Raw genomic sequence first — 26,839 nt, forward strand, 5'->3', positions numbered from 1 at the left:
AATGGATGTTCTTGTTTACATTTGTGCATGAGCCTGGTGTTTAGTTTCTATTATGTCAGAGTCTATGTAATGAGACTTAGTTGGGATGTGAATAATTTGAACTTTCTTGACATAATAATACATGTTAAAGAACGAGGTGTGTTATTATGTCAAGAATTAATATGTTTTTCTTTCACTTTTTTAAATTATCTTGCTAGGCCACGCTATCTTTCCATTCTTCTCTCATGGCTACCGGCATGAAGGACACTGGTGTCCAATAATTTGGGTCTCCTTCAAGCTCCTGGGGCCAAGCTGGATGCCGTGGCTCAGGGTTCCTTCAGCTAAACTGCCCCAAGAATTGGAATGCACTTCCCCCCGATCGGAGACCACTGACCTAATCCTGGGTCTGGTGCTGTTTTTCTGATTTTCAGTTTTTTGTTGTGTGCGTCATGTATGTGCTACTATGCCAAACAGCCCTGTGCCAATGCGCTATGTAAATAAAAAATAACCCTTTTTCCTTCACTTTCTTACACCGTTTTGTATTTCGGTCATGCACAGTTTATCTACATTGCACACCATCAATTAAGATTATTTCCCTGAGGAAGATCCCACACTAATAAGTGGATTGAAACATGTCAGGCTAGGTTTTTAGGGATTTTTGTGAACATGCACTGTGTAGATACATTGTACTACATGACCATGATTTGAGCATCTCTAATGCAATGGCATTAGTGTTTTCCTTGTTGTGTCCTTTACATATGGTGCATGTTTATCATAGTTATATCACTATCCTTACATTCCACTGAATTGTTCAAGAGATCAATGTATTTGCCACTGACACAATCAAAAATAACATTGCATTTTTTGCAAGACTCTTTGTTGTACGTGTATAGAATGGTTCACTGTTGTTCTTGTAAGTTTTGTAGGACCTCCTTCTGTGAGTAGACATGAACCTATTTAAATATACCACAATTCAACTATGATATTCAGTTGTAATGTTTTTCTTTTCGATTTCTTACTTTACGTTTCATTGGTGTGAGTTTACCTGAAGCATATAGTGTGAGTCCAACCTAGTTTTCATTTTCATAACAAAAATAACTACGAACAATTCTTTATAACAGGCAAAATAAATATAGGCAAGATATTGCATTGCTTGGTTCAGCTGTATTACTAACATTACTGTTTATGTTTCTAATTAATATTAAGTCTGACATATTTTTCAATGTGTGTCCAAGGGCATCATCTTTGGAGATACGACAACATTTAATGGTCATGCACGCCTAGACCTTTCCTGCCTACAAGTAAAACTAGCTGCCATCCTTGGAGGTCAGATTAGATTTGAAACTATCTGGCCCATACTACAGAAGAGTCAAGATGGTGCAATGGCACAAAAGCAATTGTGCACAGTATTAGCTCTGGGACAAAAACTGTCTTGTGCAAAAAGTATTTCTTTAATGCATTTGTATATCCCTGCAATGCATTCCCTGGCGTGGAAAGGGCAAGGTATACGCTCTAGGGAAAACACTGGAATAGTGCATACATGCAATGTATTTTCCCTAGTGCTGTTACTGAGCAAAACTGCACTTGCACCAGTGCAAATTTGCTGCAATAAATTCCCTGAAGGCATAATTTAAATACTCAGTGCTATGCATTGGCACTAGGATAACACAATATCCATGAATGAGTAGAGCAGAAATGTAGACAGTGTGTCCCAATCGTGCAACAAAGAGGTCTGTATTGTTTTTGTAGAAATACGCACTTACTCTAGTAAGGTTAAGATTACGAAAGAACCCATTCCAATCAATCGAGCAGCTAATCTGATGGGTAGTGGAGGGATCATGTGACAGGATCATCTCATTGTCAATGTGAAATCTATGCTTTTCAATCAGGAGTCTTGGGACATTGATGGATTAAAGTGTGGTGGAAACGACAGGTTTAAGATAAGTGGTTTACATTTTTCTCTGGCATTACTCAGCAGACCCTCACCCAGGGAATCATGTGGATGAATTTTAAAATGTGTATATTTTAAATAAAATTATAAATGTGTGTTATGTGCATATGAGAAATACATTGCTGGTATTTCTTGAACAATGGAGATCAGTCCATTTATGGCAACTTAAACCAGTGCCTGACAGCAGGAATCCACATTCCAGGATGAACTGAAACACAACATGTGATTCTTAGTGACCCATCTAAATAGAAAACAAACATTTTAAATCAAACAAATGTTGTCAGATTGGCGTCGACTTCTCTTTCTGGGAGAACCAGGCGATTTGTTGAAACAAAGGAACCTATGACTGTCAGGATTCACATTTTTTAGAAATATCATTTAAAAGGATCATAGGTATTAGCTGAAGAGAATTGGAGGCTAGCCAATGAATCTAAAATGATTCAATCTTTTATTTGTTGCATCTACTCATTGGTTTACTAAAACAGTAGCATTTACAGACAGAATTATTTAAAATGATCTATATACTTTTGCAATAGAAATATATAATTGATAGCAGATTGTATTGCAGATTAGAGCATGGGATTATAAAGGAGCTGTAATCCATTTAGAGATTAGGATATGGTGACGCTGAATATGCTGAAAAGTATTACCCTGCCATATGGACATGCTTCCAAGGGTCAACTAAATCATTAGCACAAGACAGAAAGAATACTATTGTGTTCAAATAGAAGAATGTTAAACCTTGTTTGTACAGTCAAATATCGTTCTATTGGGTAGAAATATCAGTCTCCATGCAATAAAATGTGGGTATCTGCAGCATTCCTCACCTAGAGAACCTAACAATAACCTACAAAGTTTAGTGCCATCATCCTCATTGTAACCAAGATATGTGATGATTGTGAGCCATAAAACATTCCTATTATCTTCAGCGATGGATTCTTGTGATATTATGAACCACCCAAGAGACCCATGGAAGGTTGTGGCCACTGCATCATATTTATCAGCCACAGCAGAGGGTAATGAGAGAGAGCCCACATCCCTGGCTGGCTTGGCTTCTTATAAAGCAGATGTGTGCACACTGCAGTGGAAGGAAACGGTGCACAGAAGATTTTTTCATTTGGAATCAAATCCCACATCATTTTATATGATGTCCTCCTTTCTGGATAGTTAGTGATACATGCAAAAACACATTTTATCCCGCATCATCACATCTAAGGTGCCATTTTAGAAAGGTGGATTTATTGGTGGACTGTTAGGCAGAAACCTGTGCAGTTCCCTTTGGGAACACTGCAAAAGATTTAGGACCACAGGTGTTAGCAGTAAACCCACTTGGTAGAAGTCTGTACCGCCCAGATTTACCTGGTAGCTCTGGCTGAGCAGTCAGACTTCCCTCAAGAAGAGTTAGGCAGTATGCAAAGTATACACAATAGGCACTCAGACACAATAATACAAGCAAACACTGACCAGAGCTTTGGTATCAAAGTATATAATTATTTATTTAAAAACACACTGTTTGAAACACTCCAGCACTCTTATTGTAAAACACTCTAAACACAGTTACTATTATAATATATACCACCCCTATTTCTTATCAGATATGTCTTAGTTAACACCACTTATTTCCATACAGAGGTGAGCGCTTAACTATAGATGGCACTCCAATAAGTTCATGAAGAAGGGAGGGAAAAAGACAGAATATGGAAAGATACACCACTCCAAGATTTAGGAACACTATTAGCAAGGCAGAAGAGCAAAAGTCACTTGTGAGCCAAAGTCCATAGGCTGGGCCCACTCGTAGAGAGAGCAGAGCACAAATGCGCCCAAGATCACACAGTTACACTAGGATTAGAAAGTCTTGCAGAGAGTTCGAAAAGAGTTTAGAGAGGCTCAGAAAAGTTTAGCCAGGGTGTCCCAGGCTAACCCAGGTTCGAAAGCCGGGAGCTAAATCTACCCCGTACAGTCGGTGGCAAGGGAAGCCAGGCGGGACACGGTACCTTAAGTGGGAAGGATCCTCCAGCGGTGACAGTTGTTCCTGGCAGCGGGTGCAAGTCTTGTCATCGTCCAGGGCAAGAGAAGATCTCGACTTGGAGGAAAGATGAAGGTCATTGCACGGCCAGGGAAGAAACCAGCCGTAGAGTTTTCCGGTTAAAGGTATTACCCTTTATTTCGCAGTCGTGGTAAAACGTGGTATTCTGGTTGCCGGGGTGCTTGGCACAGGCAAGGTGGCCACGAGATGCGTCAGGAAGGTGAAAAGACGGTGAAACTGGTTATCCCCACCAGTCAAAGGAAGAAGACCCTCCGGCGGGAGATCTCCTCTGTCGTTGAGAAAAGTGGTAAGACGGTCCAGCAGGGCTCCACCGGTGGTGTCGTCGTGGCAGGTCGGCTCAGCTTCTCCCTCGTCGGATTCTTAGGTCCTGTGGCGACTTCTGAAGTTCCAGTCCCCAAAGCCCTGCTTTTATGCAGAAAAACCCCCATTCACTCAGCCTAGCTGTCACTCAAACATGCTAAGTGGTGAGCCGGCGGGCTCACCACTTGGGCCAATCAGGACAGAGTGCGACTTGAGTTGCCTAGGCAACTCAGTCCAGGGTGCCTAAATCCCCCTCCACCCCTCCTAAGTACCCCAGACAGAGTGGCACCACTTTGGAGGGCTTCTGTGGGGAAGCCCGCCAATAAGTGGAACAAAGGGCTCGACTTGGGTTGGAGTCACAGAAGAGAACACAAATGCCATTTTAGAACAGAGTTTTGGCAAAAAATACCAACCGGAGAATTAATAATAATTAAATAAACCGGCAGTATGTTCAAGGCTATCATTATTAAATAAATAAAGATAGAAGCCTCGAACAATGGGAAAATCCCATAGAGAAATATTTGCGGTTGACTATAAAAAGTAGTATCCACTGCCACCAGCCAAAACTCGATCGGGGGGACGGAGACGTGCCCCCTCGACTAACAGACCCCGGGGCAATCGAATTACCCCAGCCAGTACGTCCACAATATGATGGTTTGTACTGGTTCTGTTCAGAATTTAAGACTAGTAAAGTCAATGGTGACTTTACATGCCCTGGGAGACAGTAGTCGGTCCCAGGGTATGGACTCTATACTGGGGGGTCACTATGACACCCCTCTGTTACTGCACTGAGGGTGCTGTGTAACACACATCACAAAAACACATGAAGCGCTATGGAGTAAAAGACCCCATAGCCCATTAAACACATCTAGAGTCAAAGAATCACACTCAAATCATGTCAAGAGTGAGGGTAAAAGAGTCTCACTCTTGGCAGGAGAAATAAATAAACCCCAAAAAATCCAGCAAAGCTGCTGGGGGACTCACTAGGTTAGGAAATTCAGCCTAAACAGAGAATTCTCCCTAACACTCGCCCCCCCCCCCCAGACTAAGGGACAGGAGGATTTAATCCACTCCTGGATGAACCTCATACCTCTAGTCGATGACATACATCCTAGAGAGTCCATCAGCATTTTGGTGGTGACACTCTGACCTGTGCTCAATGGTGAAATCAAACCCTTGCAGGCAGATTGACCATCTCAATAGTTTTGGATTTCCCCGCTTCATTTGCATTAACCATCTCAAGGGTTGGTGGTCAGTCTGAATGACAAAAGTAGAACCATACAAGTATGGCCTAAACTTCTTCAGTGCCCACACAATAGCAAAGCATTCTCTTTCGATTGTTGCCCACCTTGTCTCAGGATCCTTCAGCTAACTTGGTGAGGCATTTGGGTGCCTTAGCAACATCCTCTGCCTTGAAAAATGATTCATCCACCACAGTTATGCTGGCCCCATTGTCCCTAATGGCAGGAGTCTCCTGACCATTCACCTGGACACTTTCTTTATAATACTCTTTAGTATTATCTGGGATAGAATTATACACATCTAAATTCTGTTGTTTCCACAACCCCAGAGAGACTAAAGAAACACTGGCTGAGACACCAATGGGTTCATCAGCCAGCAGTAGAAAGTTTCCACTTGCCATTGGGACTTCCTCTTCTGGAGCGAAGGCTAAGGAGGCAAGCTGGATCCCTGAAGGTTTACCCTTGCATCTGGGATCTCCTTTCACATGGTCAGTAGAGCCACAAACAAAGGCCCTCTTTGGAATTTGCAGTATTAGAATTATCTTTGGAGTCCTTTTTAGGCTGTTTCCCCTCATCCTTTTTCTGAGTTGCCCCAGAATCCTTGTGAGTGGCCCTGTTGGCAACCCACAAGTCACCAGCCTTAGCTAGCTTTCGGGAATCTAATTCCTTTGAATCAGCCAAGTGCTGTCTGAGCTCAGGAGAGCAGGCATCATAAATTGACTCCAACATAAAAAGATTCTTCATACCTTCATAAGTGTTCACCTTGTAACCCTTAATCCATCCATCTAAGTTTTTCAACCCTTCACTCACCCAGGTAGCCCAAGGGGTACCATCATGCTTTCTGAGGGTTCTAAACCTCTTAAGATACTGGGAAGGGGTCTTCCCAAATCTAGCTATCAGAGCTAGTTTCACACATTCATACTCTTTCCTATCCTCCTCCCCCAACTCCATTACCACATCAGTTGCAACAGGGGGAAACCTAGAGAACAACCAGGTGAGTAAGTCATTTCCTGTGATGTTCTGGAGCCCATTATTATATTCAAACAGAGACAACCAATCCAACACATCCAACTTAGGCTCATACATACCAACCAATTCTTTAGGCATCCGGGGTCTTTTAGGACTGGAACTTCTAGAGGAGCCAGAGAGAGAAGCATTTTCAACAGACAATTTCTTCATTTCTAGCTCATACTTGAGCTCCATTTCCCTTAGCCTTAGTTCTTGATTCAGTTCCTGGTGTCTTTGTTCAGCCTGAGTATTACGTTTTTTAAACTCTAATTCAAGTTTCATCTTCTCTAGTTCAAGATATTAAGGACTAAGTGTGGGACTTGGTAAAGGTCCAGTAGGTACAGCAGGTAGAGCAGACAGAGGCCTGGGGGGCACAGTCACAGCAGCCTCACCCTCCTCTTATGATTCTTCCTCAAGATCATCAACATTTGATTCAGTTTAAATCTTAATTCTGTTATCTACAGTTGCTGGAGTGGTAGGTTCCTCTGAACCATCATCCAGGCTTTGGTTAGCTAACAACCTTTCTGTTAGTTCCATTTTCTTGCCTTTAGTCAGGAGATTGTTATTCTTACAGAGAACTCTTAAACAATCAGCAGTTTTTGTAGCAAGGGACTCTTGACTATAACTTTCCATAGTTAACATGTTAGAAAAATTACTTTTTCAGTGCTAAGCTTTGTGGTTAGTTGTACTAAGGTATCCTAAAGCACTCTAAAATGTATACTCAATACAAATCCCACTGCTGCCACCAGTGTTAGGCAGAAACCTGTGCAGTTCCCTTTGGGAACACTGCAAACGATTTAGGACCACAGGTGTTAGCAGTAAACCCACTTGGTAGCAGTCTGTACCACCCAGATTTACCTGGTAGCTGTGGCTGAGCAGTCAGACTTCCCTCAAGAAGAGTTAGGCAGTAGTTGTGTCCACTGCTAACTCTGACCCTGCAGAGGCGCATACTGAGGCATATGAATGCACCCTAATATAAAGGAAAAACAAATCTCAAAGAAAAAAGTCTAATGTACATCCTACGAAAATGGAATCCTTAAAGTCGTAAGGTCCAAGACATGAAATGGCAAGAAGAAGAGTACCGCGTGTTGTCCCATAAATACCAGGCTGAAAGGGCAAATAGTCCTAATGGTATTTCTTAATGGCTCCCTCCCACAGGAAAATGACATATACATAAAAGGACGGTATTAACATGGGTGTAACGTCAGTGTTTGGTGAAGCTGAAGACATAGACTAAATAATGGATATGAGCAACACACACCGGGAGAAGTAATAATTCATCACACGTCTTTCATGAGAGCCAAGCCAGTGAATCCAGCATAGCTCTTTCATTAGCAATGTAAGTCGGAGATTGGGTACATTCTTAACTGTATCCAGCACCCGCAACAAAAAACTCATTTGCAGAGTGTTGAAATTCTACAAAATGGGGAACCAGAAGGGCTGTGAGGTTTTTACAATGAATTCAAGACCTTTGTTCAGTGATGCAAACATGTACAGCATGCATTATTTGGCCAACGTATCGGGGACCACAGGGACACTCAATAAAGTAGACCACTTTTGTGGTTTTACAAGTTGTAAAGCTTTTTCAAATGCCATGTTTTGTCCCCAATATCAAAAGACCTGATCTTTCTGGAGAACCCACATACCAGCGTGTGCCACATGTATAGTGGCCATGCAGTGGGCATAGGTCATTGTGGGCATCTCCGTACCAAGCTCCTTGAAATTTGTAGTATACCAAGATGTTCTTTACATTTTTGGGACGTTTGACAGCATCAGCGGTAAAGGTTCATGTGGGATGCTGAATTGTATTATGGGCCAGAACTTCATAATGTTTTTTTTAGAGCAAACATACTGGTACTGTGTGTAAGAGAACATCCCAGTTTGTTCTGGGTAGGTCTTTTACGAGGGGCGAGAAGTGTCTCCGTAGGCATGAAGCACATCCTCTTGAGAGAGTGTGAAACCAATTTCTTGGGATATCCACAAGCCTTTAGTCTCTCACTCAGGTTATTGCATGATGGTAATAGTCTTGTGTATTGGAACAGTTTCATCGAAGAAGCAAGTACTGTCCATAAGGTAGACCACCTTTAACACTTCTAGAGTGGAAACTTGAGAAGTTTAGAAGAGTGTTCCTGTCTGTAGATTTTTTATAGAGACAGCAATTCAAGGTGCCCCCACAGTTGTTTTCATGACACAGGTTAAAACAGTCAAATAATTTCCAGAGTGTTACTGGCGGGGCAGACCAGATAAACACTATAAAGTGTTGGCAAATGGAAATCCAAGATAGAAAAGGATTGTTCTCAGATAAAATAAATTGCTGTTCAAAAGAAGCCATAAATAGGATTGCTGGACTAGGCACAAAAGCTACAACTATTGTTGTACCGTGTGTCTGAACATAGAGCTGATTTTTCTCTTGAGAGGATAGCACAGGGGCAACGCACCCGTCTTGGAACCAAGACCACTCAAAACAACATAGGTTCAATCCTGTACTTAGAAACCTTTGGGTTAAGCGTGTTATAAATAACCAATTTTTAAAAAAATATATATAATTGGGAACTTAAAGTACTTTTTAAAGTGCCATAGTTACAACTAAAGGATAAATTCCGACGGAGCACTTTGTTGAAGATTCTCATGAGTAAGATGTTCCCTAGTGCACAAGACAGCCTCCTCTTGTAGGATGCTTGTATAAAGCACTTTTGTACACTTGGTAACTAAGATATCCTGCTCCGTGTCGAAATTGAGACCATCAAATAGTTGGATTACTGAGGTGGAGATCCTAAAATAGTCAGGGGTGCGTTGATTCAATGGCTGAAAACAATTTCCATGAATTTACATATTGGCTCTAAGACATAGACCCACCCTACTACTATTGACCATCCAGGTGGAGAGATGGGGCTCCTTATGAATTTTAGGTTTTGCTTAGAATGAAGGGGTGCACTATTGTGAATGATTTAAGAATTATAATTCATCCTGTGTTATCCACTGCTGCTGGACCGCATAGGTTGAACGTTCCAGAATTTGTTTTTTTTTTCATGAAAAAGGGTCCTTTCTAAGGATGGTGTAGTGAACCCTGTCCATTACCATGGTCTGGCATTGGGAAGCATTGCATACCACTATTCTTCCTCCTTTTAACAACTGATTTTATAGCAAAGTACAGATTATGTGTCACCGACTGGATGGCTCGACTCTCCTCATTAGATATGGAGATAATGAAGCCTGGTCAGGTAGCAAGGGTCTACAATAAATATTCTAATTTTGAACCACAACGGTCAAACATATTTCTGAGTATACAAACTACTTTGTCAGAAAATAGCTGCATTTTGTTTATTTGGGTGAAGAAGAATGTTCAGGTTAAGTTAGGCTTATCCTCTGAACTCCTAGGTTACAGTTACGTTGGGTTACATCTGCAGTAAAAGTTCTTGGGTGCCAAGAAATAACAACCGATGGGCAATAGATGTGCAGTAGAAGTACAAATAATATAACATGTTGCAGAATATGTAATATCACAATAGCAGCAGTGGCTTATATCTACATCTCTAATCATTACACTGTGAACACTTTAAACACCCAACCTGGGCCCTAATATGGCAAACGTGCTTCAGCAAATCTATGCCTCCCTGCTCAAAGTATTGAAAAGTGATCTTAACAGAACCCAATTTGGCAGAAACCATCAGGCAACACAATTTCTGGAAATAACTATTTATCAGCATTGTCCTTACCTATAAATAAATGTGAGACTCAGACCTCTAACTGCATTTTATTGGCTAAAGGAGATGATGCAGTATTTACATCCGAGTGGCTGGAGCTCAGCCATAGACATGTAGTCAGGGGATGGCCAACAAAGCATTGACAGGAAATACATTGCGTGTCAATATGACAACGTCAAATCCTGCTTCTGCTTCCAGTAGTGGCTATGCTCATGTAGCAATTGCATATCAGTTAAGAACTGCTAGCATCTACCAGTCATAGCGAAGGATAGTGAGAACTTATCTTCTACAGCCAATAGCCAGTTGTGCTTGAGAGAACTTGGCTCCACAAGAAAGACTTAATCCAAAAGTACAGTTGTTCATAGTGCCAACGCACAATTACATCTTAAGTGCCATTTAGTTCAGGTAATAATGTCATGATTTACATAATCAGTTCCCTGAAATAGACTTTAATGGACCAGTATTATAAATAGGGGTGTACTGAATAGCCGATTTAGTTTTTGGGCGCATTCGTAATAGTTCGTGGCAAAGTCAAATATGAAGCTGAACAGTTGTTTTGTTTAATAAAACATGTCTAAAAATTAGAAAATACACTTTTCTTTTTAGAATAAAACTATTTTAAATGCGTTCCCATTTCCATTTAGTCCTTTTAATTTACTCATCATACCATCCTTATGAAACACATACAAAGAACAGATAAACAAACGACAGGGACCAAATGTGCAGTAGGAAGTTGCATTTGCAAAACCAGTGCTACTCAAAGTGATAGGATTTATTCATGAACAGTGTTATATTGCAATGAACATAATGCAATAGCACACATTGAAATCTCTTTTGAGTTGCAGCATAGCTTAGTTGGACATTTAATTTCAGACCTGTGTTGCATCTCACACAAATGTATGAATGGTTTCTGTTCATCCAAGCAGGAGACAAGTCGAGGATACAAGGGAGGAGGGGAGGAGATTGTGCTCCATCTACCTAATATTGTTTAAAGAAAGAGGGGACCCCCTCCCCCCACTGCCCGGAGACCAAACATGGAAGAGGATTCTCTCAGAGAGGCTGATAGGATCAGAGCAGGGGGTAATCACACATAGGAAAGTTTGACTTGTTGCTGAATCTGTCCAAAACCTACAGGCTCTAGGGCAGTCACTTAATACCACCAATTAGTACCCGGCGAGAGTCAAGCAGAATGCAACACGCATTCTGATTGGCTCTCGCCGGGTCCTTACCCGGCCGAGAATCCTTCGATTCTCGGCCGGGATTACAGCCGCCTTGTCCTTGGCGGGGGGCGTGGCAGCCCCTCAGCCAATGAGGAGGCTCAAAGCGGGGCCATCGCCGCTCCGCGCCTCCACACGGCTGGAAGCTTCCATCGTCCCCCGCTGGGGATGCAGGTACGTTTTTTTTTTTTTGTTCATCCCCTCCCTCCCAACCCCACTTACCTTCTGCTTCTTTTTCGGGAGCGCACGCACTGGGAACACTTGTGTTCCCAGTGCGTCCGCTCCCGATGGCCGCCATGGAAAGGGAAAAGTGACTCTGTTTTCCCTTTGCATGGCGGGCATTTTCTTGGTCGTTTTTTTTTTTTTTCTGTCCCGAAACGCCGCCACACTACCCTTCTAACTTATTTGGTTGCAATTTGTCAGTTTAGAATTTGTAAGGTACGCAATAGCAGGAATCAACCTGTTGAGAACAGGAATTACATTCTGGTGCTTCATTGGCACGTTTAGGGCAATTCACATTCCAAGAGAAGGCATTAACCCCCTGCAGCTTCGGTAAAAAAGTAACATTGCAACTCTGAGACCTGTCCACAGAAACACTTACAATGCCACTATGCAACAAATCACGGTGGGGGTCATTTCAAAGCAAATTCCAATTGTTAGTAGGTGACCAGCAACAATTGCACTTGCGTGTTACTTGTGCCTGGTATGCAATGCGCAACACTCTCAAAGTGGAGTGTAAAAGTAAAACGTAAAGCAAGGCACAATCACCTTTACTCTTGACTATTACTCTCCACTTTCAGCATTTAATAATATATTGCAACGGAATCTGCCTGCTGAACAACTGGTGTAAAAGCAAGGTGTTTTCCATTGGAACATTTGGTTAACTGCCTACATGAGATATCAATGCAGACACTTCAACAAATTTTCCAATGGAATACGCCTTGCTTTTACACATTTTGTACAGCAGGCGAATTCCAGTGTAATCTATCATTACACCCTGACTGCAAACCGTATCTGCAGGCTGTTTTTAATTTCTCTCAAAGAGGAGAGTAATAATGTAATTAAAAAGCGTAAAATGCTGCCATGCTTTCGTTTAATGCTCCAGTTCATTTTACAGCTGTCCTGCGGCGCAGAAGTGTATTATCTCTGCTTTGCTTTCCTCCAGGGTTTCAAGAGGGCGTTTGGTTTTGTGCCGGCATTAAAATCTCATGCAGGCACAAAACCAAAAGCGTTCCTGAAACGCTGGAGGAAAGCAAAGCAGAGATAATAGGTTCGCTGTAATGGCTCATGATGGCTGTAAAAGGAACTTTGGCAATAAACGAAAACATAAAAGCGTGTTCCGCTTCCCAATTACATTCCAGTTAATTTCAAAATAAGCTCAGGGGTCAAGTCCTAAAAAAAGAAGTGGGGGGGACTCATTAGCATAGCCAACAGGAAGTGACATCACCGGGAGTGACATAGTCGGGAGTGACACAGGTTGCATTGTGTCCTTGTTACAGGCTACTACACACATCTGGCCACAGTAGACCATTTCCTGTGGTGCATCCAAGCCAGAGAAAACATCAGTCGACACAGACTCTGTTTTGTTTCACCCAAACCAAAAAAAGGCTTTATGCAGGAATTGGGACTAATGCATTTATTACAGTTCAGCAGACACAAGCACTCAGCCAAGAGAAAAAAAGACCTGCTGCATTTTTTTTTCTTTTGTATGTTTATTGAACTTCTATTGCGCTTAATCTCCCAAGCGCTGTACAGAGTACCCAATGGTACAATTTACATGAATAGAAAACCAAAGATCAACAAGAACATATGTTTTTAAACAGGACTTGAAAAGAAGAAATAGAAGGAAGAGCCAAGCCACAGCTCTTCCAATGTGAGTAGGGTAATAACAGTGGCGGAAATGGGAAAAATTTGGCGAGGGATACCACAAGGGCTGGGGTGGAGTTTGGAGGAGGGGGTGGAGTTCTGAGGAGGCAGAGTTCAGAGGGGTTTGGAGCTGCCAGTTGACCTCCGATTAAAGGACATTTTCAAAATGAGAGTTTTAAAACAGCGCAATTTCTTTCATGCTGCTTCTTTTCCAAACTCCACACTATTTATACTCCGAACCTAGACTAAACACACACATGTCTACTTCCCACCCCAAGTCTCCTAGCAGCACCCTAGGGAAATACTAGAGTTCACTGCTAACCGACGGTGAACTCTAGTATTTTCTGGTGAGCACCTAGCTAAGTGACCTGTTTCAAGAAACAGGTCACTTAGCTAGGTGACAATGAAGAAAAAACGTTCTCGGTGACGGAAAAAACGTTAAGTACAGCACATGGTTCAATGCTCTGTACAATGGAAAAGTAAAACTTAAGCAAATATAACCAATGGTAGTGTAATGTGCTCTACAGTGGCGTACCGAGAGGGGGTAGAGGGGACATGCTGCCCCCCCCCCGCAGGCTCTTTCAAGAGCCTGACCGGGACTTTTGTCACTGGGACACCTCTCCCGTTCGGCACTTCAATCTTCAATGAGGGTGCCCAACAGGAAAGGTGTCCCGCTGAGAGGACAATGTGTGCTGAGCCATTCCTGCTCAGCACGGTCATTGTCCTGGCAGCAGAACACATTACCCTTTCAGAACAGTAGAGGTTTTCTGCTGCCAGGACATTTTCCCAAGGAGCTCCGTGAGCTAATGCGAGTCATTAGGCACTGATGGGAGGTGGGGGGCTATTAGCAGGGACTTTTGTCCCTATAGAAATGTGCATGGGAGGGAGTGATCAGCAGTGAGAAGGGTGCATAATGCTACAGGCTTTATGAAATAATGACTTTGGCTTTACCCAAGGGGGATTTGTTAGGCTAACATTAATCTATATGATGCTATTGTGACCTTGCATGCAGAATGGGATGGGGAGAATAAAACTAAAGTGATCGTGATGTATATAGTGTAAAGTTAATTATGAAAGGGTTGTTTCTTATGTAATGTGCTTTGCTTCCAAGGCATCGCTTTAAATAAAGTATTATTTAAGCACATGAAATGCAAAGGGAAACCTTAATAAATATCTATATTAATTAAACCTGGGAAGATGTGCTTAGTTGCTTAAATTGTCCACATCCCGGTTTCACCATTTAACCAAAGTGTGTGATCTTGGGCAGATCATTTAATAACACTGTGTCTTATCTGCAGCTCTGTGATTCACTTCAGAGCTTATGTTAATATATCATGCTGGCTCCAGTCCGCCTCCACTAACGCTCGTGAGCCACTGCACCCACCCACACTCAGTGGTTAACTTATTTCATTGGCTGATAAACAGCTAATGAAATTAAAGTATTTCTGTGACGCAGATCCAGGCCTGGCCTGTCTGCCTTTAACATTGTGTTTGTTCGCAGGTGTTCGCAGGCTTATTTCATCAGCACTGTCTGATGCAGTGATGAAGACCTCGGACTGCTAACCTGGAGACCGCGGTTCGAGTCCCGGGGACGGCAGTATTTAAAAAATGGCATGTTTTATTATTATGCACATGGCCAGGCCTCTAAAATACCTAAAGGGGACAGCGTCCACCCTCTGAAAATAGTGGGTGGACGCCGTCCACCCACGTGAACCCTCGACTTGAGCCCTGAATAGGCTCCATTGAAGCCATTCTTTGTTCTAATAACAAATATGACATTACATAAGGAGTGCTTCCAGTAATCACCTGCATAAATACAAGAAGAGGCAAAGACATAAGCAGGTGCATAGAAACGAACTTGCATGGATGTGCATTTGAAAGCAACACAGGCAGTGCATTTATAAGAATATAAGGGAGTAGCTGTGGGGACTGGTGGGTGACTATCTCTCTCATACCATTCTTAATAAATAGTATACGCATAAAGGGATGGATGTGTACATCTTCCTCCCGTGATTTAATCCTTTGGTGGAGGGCAAACGTCTACAATATAGCTCTGGTTAAGGTTCAAGCGTGTGAAAAGCATTGAGTGAACTTCACTAATATTTACTATCTAACTCCTGGCATCTTCTCTTTCCCAGTTTTCTGACACCAACTCCATCTGGTAACATTGAACTGGCAGAACTGATGCAGGAAATCAGAGAGTGTACTCACAATGTCTTGAGGGCAAAATACATGGGCACAATGATGACTACAATTAAATGGAAGGATCAAAGGAATGATGAAACACATGACGCCCAAGAAGGTATTATGCTGTAGCTATGCAATATTACATGTGAAGAGCCATCAGCGCACTAACAATGAACACTTGAAGGGTGGCGTAGTAACATGACCAAACAGAGCTTTTCATGTGTCTGTGGGGCCTGGCACCATGTTACTGAGGCGCAAACCCATTTGCTGACAAATGATCTTCGAGATCATTGGGGTGTCCATCAACCATTTAGGCTGTAAACCCACTGCATGAAGGTTTCCCTTATTCTAAGTAATTTGGATACATGTTCAACTTCGTTTAAAACCCACAACATAAATACGATTCTAGGGGTGCATGCTAACTTTGAAAGGTGATGGGGGAAACACTCTTGGTGCAGTATCCATCTTAGTAAGGTGAATAAAATACTTTCCCGCTTCCTTCTTCTTATGTGAAAGTGCATTTATTGACGGCAGACTGTCTTCCTTTAGGAGACCGGTCATTCCATGCAAATGAGCATTTTTGTGATCACTATTTGTAGTTAAACATTATAAATGCTTTCAATGCTTCTTGTTCCTTAATAGGCAACATAGACTCTCATTATAGAAGGGCAGGTGGTGTATCATGGACACATGAGGTGTTTCACAATTGTGCTCAATATATTACACCATGCACACCCTTAGTTCGAAGATAATTAAGAATTTGTTTTTTTTGTTTCCCTCAAGGGTTTTAGATTTCTAAAGAATCAAGGTGCAGGGGAGAAAAAACAGCCCTGGCACATAGTCCGCATATATACATCAAATTGTGTGAGTTGCCAAAATGGGCAACTCCCGTCCCCAGTAGACTTTCTTAGGCTAAACGCCAAAAATATATATGTAATTAGCCATAAATTATAACTTGCAATGAAACAATAGAAAATGTTCAGGGAAGAAATATATATACATTCATTCACAACTGTTTGTTTATACAAAAGAGACATTTTAATAATACATTTAGTAAAGTCAAAAGGCCCAACACGTTTCGAGAGTTTCTCTCTTCATCAGGGCTAGTTTTCAATACATTTGTCTAGAAATAATCCAGACAGAATCGTAAGTAGGTATTCGTATGTCCACGTCAAATTACTAACACAGTACAGAATCTATTCACTATACACTATCCATAACTCTTTAATACGTGCCTTATGGGTTCCCGAGTGGTCATGTGTACAATTATAATGACTTTCCAGTCACTTGATTGAACTGTTGTTGTTCCTATTGCAAATCAGAGAATAATAATTAATGAAAGGTAATGGAGACTTCAAAAAGCATGGATGTATTTGAAAAGCAAAATATAATTATCTTGATCTGTCTCACCTTCATCCCGTATGGGCTGGTGGTCTTGCATTCACAATCTTGTCCAAATCATGGCCTGTGGAGACAGATAACCTGCTAAGAGGGTGTGTACCATATAGTTTCTAACTCTGCGATTGAACGTTGCCCTAATGTTAACTCACCTGACTTCAAGTTAATTGGCAGTGAGTAACTTGATACGTTCCTGAATAACCAGCTAAACTATGTTCCACTTCTGTTCTAAAAATAAGAAAACCGAAGTCTCAGATACATTTTATTTGAGATTTGAATGATTATTTTTTTTAAAGAAAAAGGGATGGTCCATTCACCTCAATATGAGGTCATCTGGTGGAGATGCAGTCGTTCATACAGGAAGTAGTCAGACCCTCCTTATTCCATGGGAAGAGTTAGTTGGTCTAAATATAAGTATGCTAGATTTAGTCTAGGGTTACAGTACCAGGGAATATGCTGAGGAATGATACCCCCATTTCATTTATACTTACTCAGCTTTCATCTTATGGATTCCTTGTTTAGAGCATGTTGCTCCTTCCAAGTGCAAAACGAGCAACTAGAGTCAGCCGCAAAATAGCCGCCTGTTATAAAGATGTACCGAAATACTGTAATGACGTCATAATTTCCAAAAATCTACTTAATGAGGATAAATGCCAATGAGAAATACAATGGGGAAAAGTGCCAGCACTCTTATTGTCCACTGAAATACGTTGTAACAGCTGTGAGAAATAGGTGACTGGCATTGATCATTGCTATGTGTGCTTTGTGTAAAGCTGCATAATTTCATTGAAACATATATGAGTAATATGCATTGAATGCATACAATGAATGAAATGCACGTCTCTGAATTAGTTGTACTGGATAGAGCATTATAGACCAAACTTGAGTTATCCGAGAATAGCCAGACTCTCAGTATCAATGCCAGATACATTGGTATAAATGACTGCAATACAAGTACTGATCTATTTGCAAGTATTTGGCTCCATATCTTGCCATCTAGATTAATGAAAGACAGCATTCAAAGATTATAGTGCTGTCCTTATACGGTTAGAATATTTCAAAAAAGTAGTACTATCTTAAAAGAGTAACCAAAACATCCAAAACATCCTTCTGCCACAATATGGCAGTGACATGTCCATACAAGTGGAGAAATAGGATGTTCATAGCCCAGATTCTATTGACTGGAAGCATTTGGAAACATTATCTAAATTGATTTGATGTTTTAAGTTGGCATCTGCACACAGACTATAGAGGCTTTCAATTTTGAGGAACTGATCAGTTACCACTGATGTAGGAGGATCAGAATATAGATTAGCATTCCATCAGAAGGTGATCTGATCACCACACCAACTTTACAATAAAACATTGTTTTAGTCTTGCTTTATGTGTATATGTTTAGCCATCATCCTTATACTCTCGCAGGAACTTATAAAGGGCCTTAGATTGTCATCTCTAGCAAAATGGAAATTATATTCATATTAAATCTTTTTCAGATCTCTGATCATTGTGTCATTATGGCATAATGCATCATACCCTCAGAATGTGGAACTGTTGATACGCTCAAGGATATGTTCAAGCTCTTGGGACATAACAACCGTAAAAAGGGGTATAGTATTTACAGGAATAAGGATTGTAAACAATGGAGATTAAATATGCTAAATGGAAATGTTATGGTGAGATATTCTCAGTAAGCCAACGTTGCAGAAAAGTGATTTCCATTCCTGGAAAGACTATATCTTTAAGACTGATTCCCTTTTCCAGAGATGCGAACATCTTTTAGTTAAAAATAACAATTTGAGTGACCACAGTATGTTGATAGCTACAATAGGATAGAAAACCAGTCGCGTTGCTGAAGTTTCCTAACCAACATAGAGGTTAACAAAACAGAAACTTGCTTAATTTGGAAACCAATGCTAATTAGCACCTTTAATGACAAAATCATCATTTTTTCTAATGCCACCACATTATCCCCGAAAAATGGTAGTATATAATTATAATGAAATCCAAGATTTATCAATGGAAAAAGTTAATACCAGTAGACAAATTGAACAACATACCTTTGATGAATCTGTACAAAATAGGAAGAAGACCTTATGATGACAGATCAGATTAATAAATCAAATGCAAATTGACCCAGGTGAGAAAATGGAAAGAATAAGAAAACAAAAGCAAAAGTATAGAAACTGGGTCAAATCTCACAACTACCTATTATTTCAAAAATATGTTGAATGCATGCTGGGAGCAATAATGAAAAATAATGCCCCAAATTACTGGACACATGTCCAGATTAAGGCCAATGGCCAAAGGGATACTCAAACAAATTCCATACCAGAAGATAGTTGGGTGACGTTTCTTGTTAACCTGTATAAAGATAAAAAAAGTGTCCAAACAAAGATAATGGTCAGGGCCTTGGAATATTAAACTCCTTTAGGATTACGTTCTGGAACTAATTTTAAAACATCTAACTCATGGAACCTAATGGTCTGAGTAATAGGGTGCTTAAGGAAGAACCCGAAACAAGTGTTAGTATATTAACAACAGTTAATAATAATGAGAACGAGAACTAAGTCCATGCCTCACTTGTGGAAATCTTCACACATCATACCAATATTCAAAAAGGGCGACCAAACTAATCTGGTCAACTATCGCCCTATTACTCTTCTTGATGCAGATAGCAAAATCTTTGCTTCAATTATACTAAAAGAAGTCGAAGAATGCTCACTAAATGTAGTTAGGCTATGCAAATTCCAAACCGGTTTCAGGAAGGGAAAAAGTATTCGGTTGAATGGCCTTATAATTAATGCATTAATAGAAAAATCTTATGAAAAAGTGTTTGCCTTTTATATGTCGCCTGTGTTGATCTGTCGCAGGCTTTGGACATGTTCAATCAATCACAACTACGACTAAAACTTCAAAACTTGGACTTTCCTGAAGAGTTACTTAAAATTTTATTTAACCTTCATGAAGAAACTACACTAAGAGTGAGACTTTATATGGATGGCACACTAGCCAGATACATTCCGACTAGTAAGGAGCTTAGACTTAGCCCTTTGCTTGTTTAATTTGTATGTCTCAGATCTGGGTGATCATCTGTACCCTGTTGCTTTTTTCCTTCAACAAGTAGCAGGAAGAAAAATCACCTGGCTAAACTATGTCGATGATGTTATCCTCCTCGATCATAATCATTAGGGCTGCAACGTCTTATTAAAGTTTTCCAATTCTATATTGACATTAATGAATTGAAAATGATTCCACTAAAAAAATATAATGCGTTTTACCAGTATGCAGAAAAAAACAAGTGGGATTCTGTTGGAAACTGGGTAAAGTAAAACTGAATATGGTTTATGAACTAAATGACTTAAGATTTTTCCTAACTAGTAAATCCTGTTGTATGGCCCTACATATTGTGCTTCATAGTAAAGGCGAACAATTTGGGGCACAAATGCAAAATATTGTACAGAAATATTGTAGATTCACTCTTGTATCATTAATAATGTTTTGCAACGCAAATGTGATTCCAGAAATGTTGGATGACCTCATCACTAGTCCTCTGTCAGAGAAGTTTGATTTTGAACCTTTAGATTTTAAGATTTAATATGAAGCTTTCTCATTCCCAAATTGTGTACCGAGTGCAACATTAAAATATGAATTTGGATTGCAGGCTATGTATGCACTCTGTACAAGGAGGGCCATTACTTCCTGTAGAAATATAACAATGGCGACCGAAAATACATCGTATTATGACCTACTATGACAGATGGAGCAGCCCGACCCAGGATGCAGAAAAAAATGTTTGAAAATGTTGAATGTTTTAAACACACCTTTTTGTGAAGCTAGATGAACATAGATTGGGATCAAGCCCAGTAAATGGTGATTTTTGAATTTTGGAGCCTAGAACTCACAATTATAACACTACAGGAATTTCCAATACTCATTTTACTCAATAGACTCATCCGTACAGGATTGGAACTCTGAATTTTCAACATAAGATCAAGTGTGATCATTTGACATTGAGATCTCAAATTTAAGAGATATAGGGAGTGTACATGGGCCTTGAGAACGACCGGTGGTCGAAACACGTGTTGGCTGTGTTTTTCTCTAGAAGAATTAAAAACATTCATATTGAAGGAACACTTGGAGTGACTTTATGAATAATGATGTGGGACTTGTAAAAATGTAAAACTTAGATCAAGTGTATTGTGTGAGCGCAAGATATTCTCCCGAACTACAAACTTTTCTGTTTTAAACATCAGCCGTGTAAAATTAATGATGAATCCTGCTACTGTGTAAAGCTTTATGAAAGGGATTGGAGTGAGACATGTGATAAAATAGTCATATTAGATTATACAGGGATATAGCAATATAAAACAAGAATTATGTTACCATTCCAACATACTTAGAAGGATTCCCAGATGGTCATTATATAAAATCTTTTTTTTAATATTTAGATTTAATCTTATGAATACTAGAGAAGTGGAATACATTTGGAAAATGAGTATAAATAATATTTATTAGACACTGAGGGCCTCATTACGAGACTGGCGCTGACGGAATGAAGGAGGCCCGTACTGGACCGGCCCCCTTCATTCCGTCAGGGCCGATTACGAGCTTCCCATTGTGGGACCCTTGAGGGGAAGAGGGAGGTAACAATAGGGCACTCATAATGTGCCCATTGTTACCTCCATCCCCATTCCCATTGAGCCCTATGGGGTCTCAAATGAGAATGGGGAATGGTTCCTGCAAGGAGAAATTACTGGGTCCTCCAATGTTGGAATGACCCGGTTATTCCTCATTGCAGGAACCCGGTAAATGAGCCTGGTTTGGTGGCAGCCATAGAGCTAACATCGCCATGGCTACCGCCAAACTCGTAATGAGGGCCTGAGTCCCTGCAACATATTCTTAAATGTCCTGCTTTGCAGACATTGAAGCAAGAAATGTTGTTACATTTTGTCCATGAAATAGAATGGTTGAAAAATGATGCATTTTGGCAAAGGGTCTACAGAGGCTGGAATACTGCCATCATAATTTGCGATGTACTTAACTTAGTTGGTGCATTTTAGATATACAAAAAGCATTATGTTTAAAGTGATGAATATTAGGATCTTGTTATTTTGATATTGATGGATGTAAATTCGTTATCGTTTTTCTTTTCTACTTCTGTATAAGGTTTTGAATGAACCAATACAATAGAAAAGATCATGGCCTGTTGTATTGCCTGCTTGTTGTGGGGGACCATAATTGAGATTCCTGTAGTTTAGCTTTCAAGGCAATGAAGTTTGTACCATAAAAAATGTGCCACTCATTTTTTGTTTGTTCAAGAAAGCCTAGTTGAACTGTTCGATCATTCCCCGATTGCCCCAGGGAGAAGGTTGCTGAAGAAACTGACATGTATTTTCCACCACTGGGAAGGACACTTAATGTCATCTGCAGTTACTGAAGTTAATGGTATGTATGGTCCTAGATGTCAGGCGGCTCAATAGTTCAGTTAGATGTTTTTGTTCTATCAAATTTTGGAAAACACTAAATATTCGCACAGTGTGTGGATTTGAACCTGTGTTTCTCTGCACTGTATTGTTTACAAGACCAATGTGTTGATCCAGATCTATCCTCCCGGTAAATTACACAACATACTCCTAATGGGTAGATTATTTAAACTTCCCCAGTTCAGATAGCCTGGACATCTTATGGAAGCCTGGGCACATCTTTCCAACCCTACCTCCTGAATCACCACAGGTTCAATCGCTGGATTAGGTGAATCTGCAGGAGCCCGACAAAGTATTACACCATCTGAATGTCTGTCTCAAGTTCAGATGAGATTGGGAAGCCCAGACAGAAGATTTATGCATCAGGCAAGCATTCCACTAAGAGCATCATAGTGATGTCAGATTCAGGTATTCTTGGCTGGATTTGGTTGGGTTCTGATGCATAAAATGAGTTTATAAACTTATATTAAGAACCAGCAGTGTCCTCTTCCTTTTTTAGCTGCATGTGGCTGCACTAAGGTGAGGCAAAGCTGATGCACACCAGGAGATGGAGAAAGAGAAACATTTTACGGGCCTATGCAGGGTGTCTTTTTTCTCAGGGGGAATGTGTCATCTGTTTACTTTTATTTATTTATTCACTACATGTATTGGAATTTATTGGAATTTGCGCTGAGTACTGACCTTGCCTAGAGGGTCTTAAAGTGGCTTACAACGTTCAAAGTTTGAAAAGGTGTGAAGTGTAACTGAAGTTACAAAATATTTCCAGTATAGGATAGGAAGATTAGGATAGACAAACTGTGGAAAGGGTGGTGGTGGTGTTTGGTTATGTATGAGGAACAGGTATGTTTGAGGCTCTTTCTGAAAGAAGTAATGGAAAGTGCAGTGAAGAGGTGAAGAGATAGGGTGTTCCAGTACCTGGGTGCCAACTGGATAAATGCTTGTTTTCATGTGCATGTCCCTTTGCATAGTGGTATGTCTAGGAGATGCTGGCTTGTGTTTCTGGTATTTGTGGGTTTGAGTTTGTTATAACAGTAAAATGGGAGTTTGTATTGGATGGCTTTTGAAAACAGTGCAGAGTCCTTTGAGGGTAATTCTCTTGGGTACGGTGAACCAGTGGAGCATATCCAAATATTTGGATATGTGAAGGATGAGTCTATCTGCTTTGTATTGTATGGCTTGCAGGATGGCGGAAAGTGTGCTGTTGATGAGTCCAATTTGGAGAGCATTGCCGTAGTGCAGCTTGGAGAGAACCAGTGTGTGGACTGCAGTGCAGAAGTCGTCAGGAGGAAGGATGTGTGTGATCTTTCATTGGATGTGTAATGGTAGATTGCATGTTTTTGGTGATAGCAGCTATGTTGTGTGAGAAGGAGAGGTGTGGCCAATGGTGAAACCAAGGGATCTTAATGGTGTGGATAGGGATATGTGTGGGTTATCTGTGGTGAGCTCTCTGATCCAGGTGATGAGCTTGCATTTCTGTCTAGGGGGGCATGTGAGGAGGGGATTATGTTTTAAAAGGTGAGTTATCAGCCAGGTTTTGATTATGTAGAGATAGCTTTTGAGGGTGTGCAGTTGTGATGGGGGTGAGATTTGGAAGTATATTTGCATATCATATTGGTGGAAATGGACACTGTGTTTGGTAAGGGTCTGTTCAAGGGAAACAACATATTAGTTGAAGAGGAATAGAGATAGCGAGGAGCTTTTCTGGATGATGTACTTCATCAGGGTGGGTTGGATTGAAAATGGGGCATGGAGACAAAGTGTGTGCTGTCAGTAAGGAAAGAGGTGAACCAGTCGAGGGTGGTGCCTGAGAACCTAATCTGGTGGGTTAGAATGTAGAGTGGAATGGTGTGGTTGATGGTGTTGAAGGCTGTAGAGAGGTTGAGGGGTACAATAAGTGCTGTGTGTCCTTTGTCAGGGATGTTATGTTATGTTATTGTGACTTGGACTGCGCCCCACTGCCATTTTTCATGGTCTCCAGGTGCTCAGGCAGATCTAAAAGGGAAGGGGGTTATGTTAGGAAGTTAGTTGGTAGGGTTTAGAGGGACAAGCGCAATAGAGCTTAGATGTGCTGTTAGTAGTTTCAGTTCGAAAAAAAAAAGGCACTGTTTGGTGGTGTAGTTTGAGTTGATTGGCATTGTGTGACGTTTTGTGAGTGTTCCATGTGGATGTTGGGTGATGTGGAGAGTTGGTAGAGTGCCTGTAGTTTGGGTGTTTTGTGGCGAAGGTCTGAGTTGGGTGGTAGGTATGTAGAGTGTTAGAGAGTTATTATCACGGTTAGGTGGGGTTGTTTTGCATTGGGTTAACCCTTTGGCTTATTTTGTTCCTTTTTGGTTTAGCGTCAGTTATTTCCTTGGGTGGTACAGTTTCATAGTGTTTTCTTGTGTTGAAGTGGTTGGTGGGTTTTCTCTCTCTGGTGTTTTCTTCAGCTTCGTGCATTAAAGGACATGTTTTAATAGCTTCCTGAATTGTAGATGATCTTCTGCTGTTGTTCGTATTTTCTTTGGGACCGAGTTCCATAGTTTCACCGCTATGTAGGAGAATGCGGTCTCATATCTCCTAAGAGAAATGCATAAATGCAGTCTGTGCCTTCAACCGTGTAGGATAGGACAGATACAAAATCTGAGTGTGAGCCCCCACCCTTGTGAGAGAAGAAGATATAAGGATGTAAACATTGAGCCTGTGCCCTCATTCTTGCAAGATAGGAGTGATGTAAAAGTTGAGGCTGTGGCCACACCCCTATTATACAGGAGAGACCAAAATATTGAACGTGCACCCTCAGCCCTTTGATACAGGACACACATACAAATTCAGGGTGAGTGAGTGTGTGCCCACAGCCCCTGTGAGACAGGACAAGTGAAAAGATTGTGTGTGTGCCCTCAGCCCTGCTAGACTGGAGAGATATAACAATTCAGTTTGTGAAGTCCATCCCGCATGTCAGGAGAGGCATAAAAGTTCAGACTGTACCTCACCCCTGCAAGACAGGAGAAATGTAACCATTTAAAGTGTGTCCTCTGTAGGGTGTCTTGACTCACGTTTGAACTATTATGCTACAACATTTGGTGCTGTGGGCTTAGAAAATCCAAGATGGCGAAAAGCCCACATATGCGCCAGAATCCAGGAAAACCGCGCAGTTTTGCGCAAACCAAAATGGTCGCCTAACCTGCCACCCACCAGTGCGAGCATGATGGGCCAGAGGTGCCATGAGTGAAACGTGGTGCCAAAGGAAAAACAGCAGTGCCTGTTAGCTCAAAAAAGCGCTTTGAAATCACATTTGTTTCTCTGAAATGCAAGCTAAAAATGCCTATTTTAAACATTGCAAGATGTTCAAAAATCTCACTGAACACCAGCAGACATTTGGCAGAATGTACTCTTTTGTGCATACAAAATCTGGAAAGATGAAGAGCCTAAAGCAATGTTGATAACAAAACTGGCTGAGCTGTGGATGTCAGCAGCTCAAGTGAAATTGGACTTAAAGCCACTAAAATCAAAATGTTTAAAATAAATTAGTGATTTACTTTGGAGTGTCACATAGGTTGCAACTATTTAAATGTCATAGTTTTGAACTTAGAATCAGCGTTCTAGCTGCATGTGTCAACAATTGTAAGTTTGATTTGCATGAAAGAAACTGGAACAAAAGTGACATTTAGCTGAAGCCTAGCTTAGGGAGATTGAATTCTGCCTGACAACTACCCCCGACAGGAGTGGAAACTTGCCCAGCAACTGCATTCCCAGGCCTGGCCTCCCTTCTGCTGCACCACCAAAAGGAGATCACACCTCTCTGATTGAATCAGAGGAAGGGCACCTGGGACTGCAAAGGAAACAGAACAATGAACTTTCCTTGGCTCAGGCAAATGTAAATTAGGGGAGTCGTAATTGGCTTCCTCTTGGAAGAAACTGGGAGGAGCAGTGCTTCTGGGAGCCACCTGAGCTGGAGGCGGGGACAGACAGAAATCCCCCCATGTGCTTTGGAACCTAAACCACACACATCTGGGCCAGAGCATAATTTTAAAAAGATGGATAATTCATAGTACGAAATTGTCAAAATTATATAATAATATCATTTATTCTTGTGATTTTTCTGTGCACATTTTAAGAGGTGTTAGGACTCGGTGGTATGTTCTGGGGGGTAGTAGCGGAAAATAAGGTATTACTCCAAATGTCTGTATGTTAAAAATCTGACACTTTATCATCTGATGCCCGTACTCCTTGCGCATGTGTGTGTAAATTCTGGAAAGGTTTAGAGGTTGTGTTATTGATGAAAAGGGCAGAATTCTGTCAGAAGTGGACACAACATCTTACAAAGACAGGGATCAGATGATTTGGTGCCACAGAAAATATGTTAACTGGACATGTAATATTAGAAAAATTGTACATAGATAAATATGTATTTGGATCAAAAATAGATTTGTGTGCAAAGTGACAAGGGGAGTGTTCTTTCTGTATGCCATAAAATTGATG

The sequence above is a fragment of the Ambystoma mexicanum genome, chromosome 6q, assembly GCF_040938575.1.
Source record: "Ambystoma mexicanum isolate Mex_15411 chromosome 6q, UKY_AmexF1_1, whole genome shotgun sequence".
In the NCBI taxonomy this organism is placed as follows: Eukaryota; Metazoa; Chordata; class Amphibia; order Caudata; family Ambystomatidae; genus Ambystoma; species Ambystoma mexicanum.